The sequence below is a fragment of the Oratosquilla oratoria genome, chromosome 8 (genome assembly GCF_046742065.1).
Source record: "Oratosquilla oratoria isolate Oo_2021 chromosome 8, ASM4674206v1, whole genome shotgun sequence".
NCBI lineage: Eukaryota > Metazoa > Arthropoda > Malacostraca > Stomatopoda > Squillidae > Oratosquilla > Oratosquilla oratoria.
Genome location: NC_134784.1, coordinates 72,682,836 through 72,692,835, shown reverse-complemented (window position 1 = coordinate 72,692,835; position 10,000 = coordinate 72,682,836).

Below are 10,000 nucleotides of genomic sequence, written 5' to 3'. Positions count from 1 at the left end.
GTGTGGTGGAGGGGGAAAAGAGGGAGGAAGAGGAATGGAGGAGGAGGAGGAGAAGGAGGAGGAGAAGGAGGAGGAGGAGGAGGAGAAGGAGGAGGAGGAGGAGGAAGAGGACGGAGAGTAGAGGATGGGAGAGAAGATGGAAGAAGAAGGAAGAAGAGGAACAGAGAGAGTACTAGAAGGGAGAGGAGAAGTAGGGAGAGGGGGTGGAGGAGGAGGACTAGGAGAAGGAGGAGGAGGAGAAGGGAGAGGTAGAGGAGGAGGAGGGAGAGGTAGAGGAGGAAGATGAAGAAGAAGACAAGTGCAGAAGCTGATTCGAAGAAGCGTTTGTAAGTGGGTGAAGGGAGGATGGGTGGGTGATGGAGGGGAGGAGGGGCAGAGGGGGGGGAATGGGAGACTTGGGGAGGGGGAGGGGGTATCGGGGGAGGTGGGGGGGTAATAGCAAGGGGTTGTCGACCAATTTATGAGGTCATGCGTCAAGATTAGAGGACGGGTCGCGACTGTTATGACCGAGGACTTCGCCACCATCTTGGGCCTCGACTGACTTGATGCGCAGATGAACGTAGGAAGTGGTTGTGAAGACTGAAAGAGGGATGAGGGAGAGGGAGATGGAGGGAGAGAGGGAAGGAATTAGGGAGGTAGGGAAGGAAGGAGGGAGGGAAGGGGGATGGAGAGAGGAAGAGAGAGAAGGATACAGGTCTTTAAAATTCTAAAGGGAATTGACAACATCAAAAGTGACAAAATTTTCACATTGGATGAGAATCAGACAAGAAACAATGGTCTCAAATTGTCCGGAAATAGATTCAATTTGGAAGTAGGTAGAAACAACTTTGCCAACCGTGTAGTTAATGAATGGAATAAACTTCCTGCACAGGTAGTGCAATCTAGTTCAGTTCGAAGCTTTAAGAATCATTTAGATAAACACCTAAGCAAGATGTTGTAATGATTATAATTTATTTTATATTAATTGTTTTTGTTTTGTTATCATTTGTCTGTCTGATTTTCGTTTATTATTAGTTATATGTCAATTTATTATTATTTACTATTTACCTGTTTGTTTATTATTTAACTATACCTATGCATTTATTTATGTATTTTATTTGTTATTTACACTATTATAGTTTTTATTTATTATTTTCATTATCATTATGATTTTTTTCGCATCCGACCTAGATATGGACCAAAAGGTCTCCTGTCGGCATGCTCCGCCTTTGTAATCCTTTGTAATCCTTTGAGAGGTAGAGTGAATGAGGAAGAGAGGAAGGAAGAGAGAGAAGGGAGAAAGGTAGGAGGGGAAGAAGGAGAGAGGGATAGAGGTATATAGGAAAAGAAAGAGGAAGGGAAACAGGGAAGGAAGGGGAAAAGGAAAGACGATGAGAAGGTAATCTAGTAGGCAGGAAATTAGACAAGTAGGCAAATAAGCAGGCAACTAGGCAAGCAGTCAGATAGGTCAGCAGACATTTTAGTCCTTGTAAACAGTCATGTTTACGTTGACGAATTCATTTGCAAAACTTTATGAAAAAAAAAAAAACACCATTGGGGGTTATTGACAGATATTCCTAATTTCTATGTTCATAATCTTCTTTTCGTTCAACTCAGGCAACTTTTCTCTTTGCGAATGATGGTATAATGTTGAAACGCTAATATCTTTTTGGAAGTTGAGGTTAACATAAGCTGAATGAAATCCCCTCATGCCAGGCAAAACAAACCCATGAAATGATAGAAAGATTCTAAGATGGGGGCATCGATATAAATAAAATATAATTCTCATTCATTTACCTTTTATCTATCAATTATTCTATATCTAACCTTATTATAGACCAGAGGGTTCTCTAGTAGCGTACTTTAACATTAAAGCTACATTCCATGTTTTTCTTTTTAACTATATATGCCCTGCAGGATTAAGCTGTTGCTTGTGTAGCATTGTAATGTTTGTATTACTTTTGAGCTTGTGTATACTCTGGACATGTACAGCACTATCTCCTCTAAAAGTTCATTTAGGTTTCTTTTGTTCTGCTTAGAAAGCAGATTTTTTTTTTACCAATTTTTTACCAACTTTTAATTTTTTTCTTATTTAATTCCTTCCTTACAGTCTTTGATTTGCTTGTGTGTGTGTGTGTGTGTGTGTGTGTGTGTGTGTGTGTGTGTGTGTGTGTGTGTGTGTGTGTGTGTGTGTGTGTGTGTGTGTGTGTGTGTGTGTGTGTGTGTGTGTGTGTGTGCGTGTGCGTGTGTGTGTGTGTGTGTGTGTGTGTGTGTGCGTGTGTGTGTGTGTGTGTGTGTGTGTGTGTGTGTGTGTGTGTGTGTGTGTGTGTGTGTGTGTGTGTGCGTGCGTGTGTGTGTGCGTGTGTGTATGTGTGTGTGTTTATGCGTATGAATATGTGTACATTCATACGTAACCAGGTGTCGTAGTAATTTCCTTTATATTACATTTTTCCTACATTTATTTACGTAATCTAATTTACACGGAAATAATGTTCGCGGCCCGTTTTTGTCTTCTTATTCTAACTTACGCGGAACTAATTTTGGCTTACTTTACATGTCTAATGTTTTTCACTCCCAGTTTCTGCTTATCTGCATATTTCCTGCGTTTGTAGTACACGCACACACTCATTTACAAAATTACACAAATTATCATTTCATGCTTGCCACAAACATGAATATACACAGCTACCCTCTTCATGGACTTGGCTAAAGCAAAATACTGGATACTTTATATAATTGAAGACTAAAGGAGAGACGGACCCTGACTTGAAGGTAACAATTGATCGAGACCCCATAGGATCTCAAATGCGGTCCCTTAAACTGCATAGATTTTCCATTTTTTTTTTTTTTTTTTTTTTTTTTTTTTTTTTTTTTTATGCTTGTAACTGTTGTTTTCCTTAAAGATCTTCTTCGGCAGAATACTGTTCCAAAGGACAGAGGCGTTGGTTATCGGTGACAAGATTATTATGTTAATTTTATTGACTTCATTTAGTCCATGTTCAATGACGTAGAAGAGTGTGAACTAAAAACCTAGACAAATAAATAAACGAATAAATGGAAAAATAATAGATCAAAATGATATAACGTAACAATAAAGTGATAGTTTAGATTAACAGAATAACACAGAACAATAAGATAAGATAAACTAGGATAGAATAACAAGAAAGAAAATTAAAACAATATATATTTCAACGGATGAAGACGTTTTGACTCAAAGTCAAGTCACCTCGAGCAAGACGGAACACGTTTGAGTGCAACAAGGGCATAAATCGAGATATCAACTGGAGATGACATGACAAGAGAATTTTTTTTTTTATTATTATTATTATTTCCTAAAAATGTTTCTTACAATCTCTCTCATGAAAATAAAGAATTAATATATGCTGCATAATAATAGATATTTTGCCTTCCTAGTGTGTATATATATATATACTTATATATATAAACATATATATATATATATATACCAAAGGCTTTTCCCCCTTATATACTTATATATATATATATATATATATATATATATATATATATATATATATATATATATATATATATATATATATATATATACATAAGGGGGAAAAGCCTTTGGTATATGTCTGTATATACATATATACATATATATATATATTATATATATATATGTATATATATTATATATATGTATATATATATATCATATATATATATATTATATATATATATGTATATATATATATATATATATATATATATATATATATATATATATATAATGCTAAGAAAATGACCGTGATGAGTGAGGAAAATGGAGGAGAAATAAGGAAGGATGAAGTGAAGTCAGTTGTTAAGATGATGAAAGCAGGTAAGGCACCTGGTCTGGATGGATGCCATGCAGAATTTCTAAAACAAGGAGGTACAGTGATGGTGGACTGGCTGGTGAGGTTATTTAATGTTTGCTGTAGAGAGAGTAGAGTGCCGGAGGACTGGAGGAGTGCCTGTATAGTGCCAATGTACAAGGGAAAAGGGGACAAGTGTGAATGTAGTAGTTTCAGAGGGATTAGCTTGTTAAGTGTAGTTGGGAAGGCTCATGGGAGGATCTTGATTGAGAGGATTAGGAGAGGAACAGAAGGAGTAATTGGTGAGGAACGGTGTGGATTTAGGACGGGTAGAGGTTATGTAGATCAGATCTTTGTGGTAAGACAGATATGTGAGAAAGCTATAGTAAAGGGGAAGGATGTTTTTTGGGCTTTTGTGGATCTGGAAAAGGTTTACGATAGGGTAGACAGAAAGGCACTGTGGGAGGTTATGCAGATATATTGGATAGGAGGAAAGCTTCTGGGAGCTATCAAGAGTTTTTATGAGAGTAGTAGAGCTTGTGTCAGGATTAAAAATGGAGAGAATGAGTGGTTCGAGGTAAAGGTGGGACTTCGTCAAGGATGCGTTATGTCGCCCTGGCTGTTTAACTTATAAATGGATGGGGTAGTGCGAGAGTTAAATGCAAGGGTAGTGGGTCAGGGATTGGAGATGGTTAAAGAAAATGGAGAAAAGTGGGAGGTGAGCCAGCTGTTGTTTGCGGACGACACTGCGCTTGTGGCAGGATCGGAGGAGGGATTGAGGAAGTTGGTGACAGAGTTTGGGAGAGTATGTGATAGAAGAAAGCTAAAGATAAATGTGGGTAAAAGTAAGGTGATGAGATGTACAAGGGGTGAAAGTGGCAGTAGACTGGAAGTGAGCATTAAGGGAGAGCAACTGGAGGAAGTGGATAGTTTTAGATACTTGGGTGCAAATGTGGCAGGAAAAGGTGGAGTGAAGGTGGAGGTAAAATGTGGATTGAGAGAAGCGAGTAAATGCCTTGGTGGATTAAAAAGTGTAATGAGGAATAGACATTTGGAAATGGATGCTAAGAGGAGACTGTATGAAGGAGTGATTATGCCAACAGCATTGTATGGGGCAGAAACATGGGATATGAGAAAGGAAGAGAGAAGGAATTTGAATGTGTTTGAGATGAGGTGTCTGAGAAGTATGTTGGGGGTTACTAGGCTAGATAGTGAGAAATGAGGAGGTGAGGAGAAGAACAGGGGTGGAAAAGGAGTTGGGAGATAGGGTTGATGAAAGAGTATTAGGATGGTTTGGACACATGGAAAGAATGAGTGAAAAAAGACTAGTAAAAGAGGTATGGAAGGCAGATGTGGAGGGAGTGAACATGATGGGACGTCCTAGGATGAGGTGGATGGATGTGGTGAAGGGGGCTTTGGGGAAGAGGGGAATGTCTGTTGAGGAAGGACGGGAGAGGACAGAAGACAGGGGTAAATGGAGAATGGTTGTATATGGATGATGTTGTGATGCATGAGGTGGAATGGGCGGGGGGATGGGGGGTGAGGTAGTATGTGTGAGCAAATTTTGACGCAGCCCGAAGGAATTTCTGCCCGTCTTCTCCTTTTATGCATGGGGGGACGGAGAGGGGGGTCGCCGATTTAATGAAGCGGCCTTGCTGTGGATGTGCTGTGTCTTGCGACAAGCTTCTGACCCAGGGCAGTGGACAAGGTGCAGGGATGACCCGTCATCCAGGAGGTGCTAACATAAGAGGGAGGGTGGAGGGGTGTGGAGTGTATTCAGGGATGGAATGGGTGGGAATGATTTTATGCCTTTTCCTTTTTGGCTACCTCCCTTGTAAGGGGGGAAAAAGCCTTGGTATATGTATGTATGTATGTATGTATGTATGTATGTATGTATGTATGTATGTATGTATGTATATGTATATATTATATATTCATATATATTTTCATATGTGTTTATTGTAAAAACGTGGTGAACCCTAACTCACCCAATATTTTCACTGTGAAAGTATATGTTGTAGAGGACTTTGGCTACAAAAGAGTAATTGTCACTTAGTCTTCAGGTGCCTGAGTACACAGCTTCTCATCAGCAACAGAAAGTTAACCACTTAAACTCCGTAACTAACCCGCAACACCATCATAGTCACAAACTTTTTCCCCAAAACTGTTCATTTGTGAGCCCCTCCAGGGAATACAAAGGCGTTCTTTGTCTTCCGTTGTTCTTCTCTGTTCTTTCTAGTTGTCAAAGAACGCCCGGAAGGTCGAAGGAAAGAGGTGAGAATTAGGAGCTTTCGTCATTGCGGCCAAGGAAACAATCAGTCACTCCTCGGAATTGGAAAGGAGTGCGGGATTCGAGCCCACAGCTAAGTGAGTAATAGGCCAGCAAGCTTCCGATTACGCCACCAGAGCAGTTTAGGAAGCTGGGGGTGAGATCTGAATGTTTTGGTTGACGTTGATCTTCCTGACTCGAAGTCAAAGACAGACACCCGAACGGAAACACATACACACGTTCTTGTGTCGAAAAGAAAGTAGGGAGGAGAAAAAAAAAGTTGGTAATTGATTTGGCCACTCTTGAACGCGAAATTTGTCATCTTTTACTGGACGCGTTTCCGTTTCATTGGGCAGAGTGAAAGGGAACAAGGTGCGGACGACAGGCGATCAGTGTCTTTTGCGCCTGGTTGGGGATTTGGGTCGAAGGCCCCTCTGTGAAAAGGAGGAGGAGGAGGAGGAGGAGGAGAAGGAAGAGGAGGAAGACGAGGTGGGGAGGAGTGGGTAGGGGGAGGAGGGACTGGGAGAGGAGAATGAAGAAGAGAAGGAGGGGGAGGTAGGGTAGAAGGAATTGAGGAAAGAGTAGAAGGGAGATGAGGGGAGGAAGGAGGAGGAGGAAGAGGAGGAAGACGAGGTGGGGAGGAGTGGGTAGAGGGAGGAGGGACTAGGGGAGGAGGATGAAGAGGAGAAGGAGGGGGAGGTAGGGGAGAAGGAATTGGGGAAAGAGGAGAAGGGGTGTGAGGGAAGGAAGGAGGAGGGAGAAGAGGAGGAAGACGAGGTGAGGAGGAGGGGGTAGGGGAGGAGGGACTTGGGGGAGGAGGATGAAGAGGAGAAGGAGGGGGAGGTAGGGTAAAAGGAATTGGGAAAAGAGGAGAAGGGAGATGAGGGGAGGAAGGATGAGGGGGAAGGGTGAGGGTGAGGGAGGAAGAACAGGAAGAAATGGTGGTGATGATGAGGTGATAGTTTTATTGGTGGAGAGGTAAAGGGATAGGGAAGAGAAAGGAGGAGAAGGAGGAGGAGGAGGAGGAGGAAAAAGAGCATGAAAGAAAAAATAGATAAGGAGAGGTGAAGGGATAGGGAAGAGAAAGGAGGAGGAGGAGGAGGAGGAGGAGGAGGAGCAGGAGGAGGAGGAGGAAGAAGAGCATGGGAGAAAAAATAGACAAGGTCAATTCTCCTCTGGGAAGACTGACGTCAATCTTCGTGTTCACATTAACAGTTAAAGGAAAAGAAACGAGAGTTAAAGATAGATCCGCATGGACAAGAACCCCAGGTTTGGGAAATTGTCCGTTTTTATGTCAGATGATTTCATGTAGCTCAGGGAGACAATTCCTTGCAACTCAAAGATGGACAGATGGACGGATGGATAGACAGATGGACAGATGCGGCATTTCGGTCTTTGTCAATCTATACATTATTTTGTACAAAGTTTGACAAAATTAATCCTCGTAGTACTAGACAATATAAAATAGATTATGCAAATCATTGAACCAAAGGTTTGGAATAAAAATAGATTAGACTATTAGCCGAAAAGGATAAGATTGATGAAATATTAAAGAAAGAAACAAGAACATTGAGATAATGTATATAAAATGATTACCCAACGGGAAAGTAGATTAGAGAGAAGAAGAGAGAAAAAGAAATGTAGTGAAAAAATAAATGAAGAAAGAATTTGTAGGAAAAATCTGATTGGTTGAATGTTAGAGAGACTGAACGAAAGAATAAAGAAGAAACAGGAATAAAGAGAACAAAGAGAAAATGGAAAAATAATAGGAAAGGAACATTGAAGAACTCGAGAGTGAAAAAGATGATCAATATTGAAAGGAGAACCAGGAACCGAAAAGGTGGAAAACTGAGCGAAAATAAAAAGAAAATAAGGAAAAGATTTTGAAGCTCTGCGAACGTGGAGCAAAGAGCGAGAGGAGATCCTTGTGGCACGTCGCTATATGAACGCAGACAGCTTCACATGAGGCGCCTGGCATCGGGTGGGAAGGAGTTCAACACAAGCACATGGTTGCTGTTTTGATAAAACAATTGTTTATCGAAAAAGATAAGTATCTTTCGTAACATCTTCTGAAGGGCTTTTTGATCCCAGTCTGAATAAAATCGTTTGATTGTGGCCAGGACAAATTCTATACACTACATTGTCATGTGAAAAATGTTGATTAAGGTAATCTAAACATTCTCTCTCCTTCGGAGCTAAGTAGTTTAGATTATCCTCGTGTAGGAATTCTCATTTTCATCTAATTAAAATCACCCAATAGTAGTCCGGACAAAACAAAAAAATCATACACTACGTCTTCATATACATAAAAAATAAGGTAACCTAAACACATTCTAGCCACCGTCATAGTGAAGTAGTTTAAGTGTTCTTGGCTCAGAGAAACAGCCTGTCCCTTGAGAGAACATTAAGTTTCATCGCAGTTGCTTAATCTAGCTTGGTGCAACTACGTGTATAGTGGGAAGTGCCTTTCTACTCACGGTTTCGTCGGAGAAGTTCTTGTACTGAATAGAGTCTGAAATCAGATTACTAAGCTCAACCAGACTAATTAGGAAGGATCACTGAAATATAACACTACTACTGAACCTCTGACGATTGCCGTTACAGACAAAGGTTGGAAAACTACAAAAGGGACGAGTAGAATTCTAACAAGGATTCTTTACATTTGGCTTGATTGGTTATTTGACCTGGCTTTGATCATTTCTCTTTCGTTTTTCTCAAAACAAGAAGACCTCCATATCAGTTCATATTTACTCGGAGTTTATCACTTATGTTTATGTTCATGAAATCGTAACCAAGAATGAAATTTAATAAAAAAGCCACTGGGCAAAATAAGAGACATGTTTCCTGGAGATGTCTTAATAAGCGAAAACGCTCAGACTACGCTTCTTATTTTCCCAGTGTTCTTCAACGAATATATCTAACTCATGGGCCTCATTAGGATTTACTAAAGCTTATGTTCTTTTGTCAGCTTGCATAAGATTCTGTACTATTTCACAGTGTTTATTTTGACTAATTTTCCTAATGGATACTGTCGCACATACAGTAGATACAGATAGATTGATAAAGATTTAGATGTACATGTACATCTACATATACATGTAGATTTAGATATAGATGTAGATGTAGCTGTAGACATAGACATAGACCCAGACATAGATGTAGTTGTAGATGTAGATGCAGATATAGATGTAGTTGTAGATGTGGATGCAGATGTAGATGTAGAAGGAGATGCAGATTTAACGGTAGATATAAATGTAGATAAACTTTTAGATAAGGAGACATGTAAAGGGACCTATGATTAGAGCCTACATGTGGTGGTCCTGCAAGATAGACGTCGGAGAGAGTCATCTCCCCATCACCCATCTCCAAAACTCAGAACCCTTACACTCATCCGGAGATGCACGCCTAGTCTCCGAACCGGAGACATAGTCGCTTGTTCTCCACTGCAACTGTATTGTCTCCAATTTTTCACGGGAGAGCTTACAACCAGAGATTGAAACTGTCTTCCTATAAAGAGAAGTTTGCGGTGTAGAAACTTCCCCATAGGGATACAACATAGATAATAGTCCAAAGTTTCCTCCCTAACAAAGCTATGGGAATGCTTAAGGACCGTTGTCAATCTATATGGCGCTGCGGTTGTCCGGTCATTGACACTCGAGGCAATATATATATATATATATATATATATATATATATATATATATATATATATATATATATATATGCATATGTTTCTATACATATACATATATACATATATGTATATATACACACGCATATATATATATATATATATATATATATATATATATATATATATATGCAAAGTAGGCCACTTGGAAAAAGAAACAAACGAAGCCGAGTGGTTTCGTACATTACATCTTCAGTGCAAAAAGTCGTATATTACTGGAAATGTAATATACTAAAGCGCTCT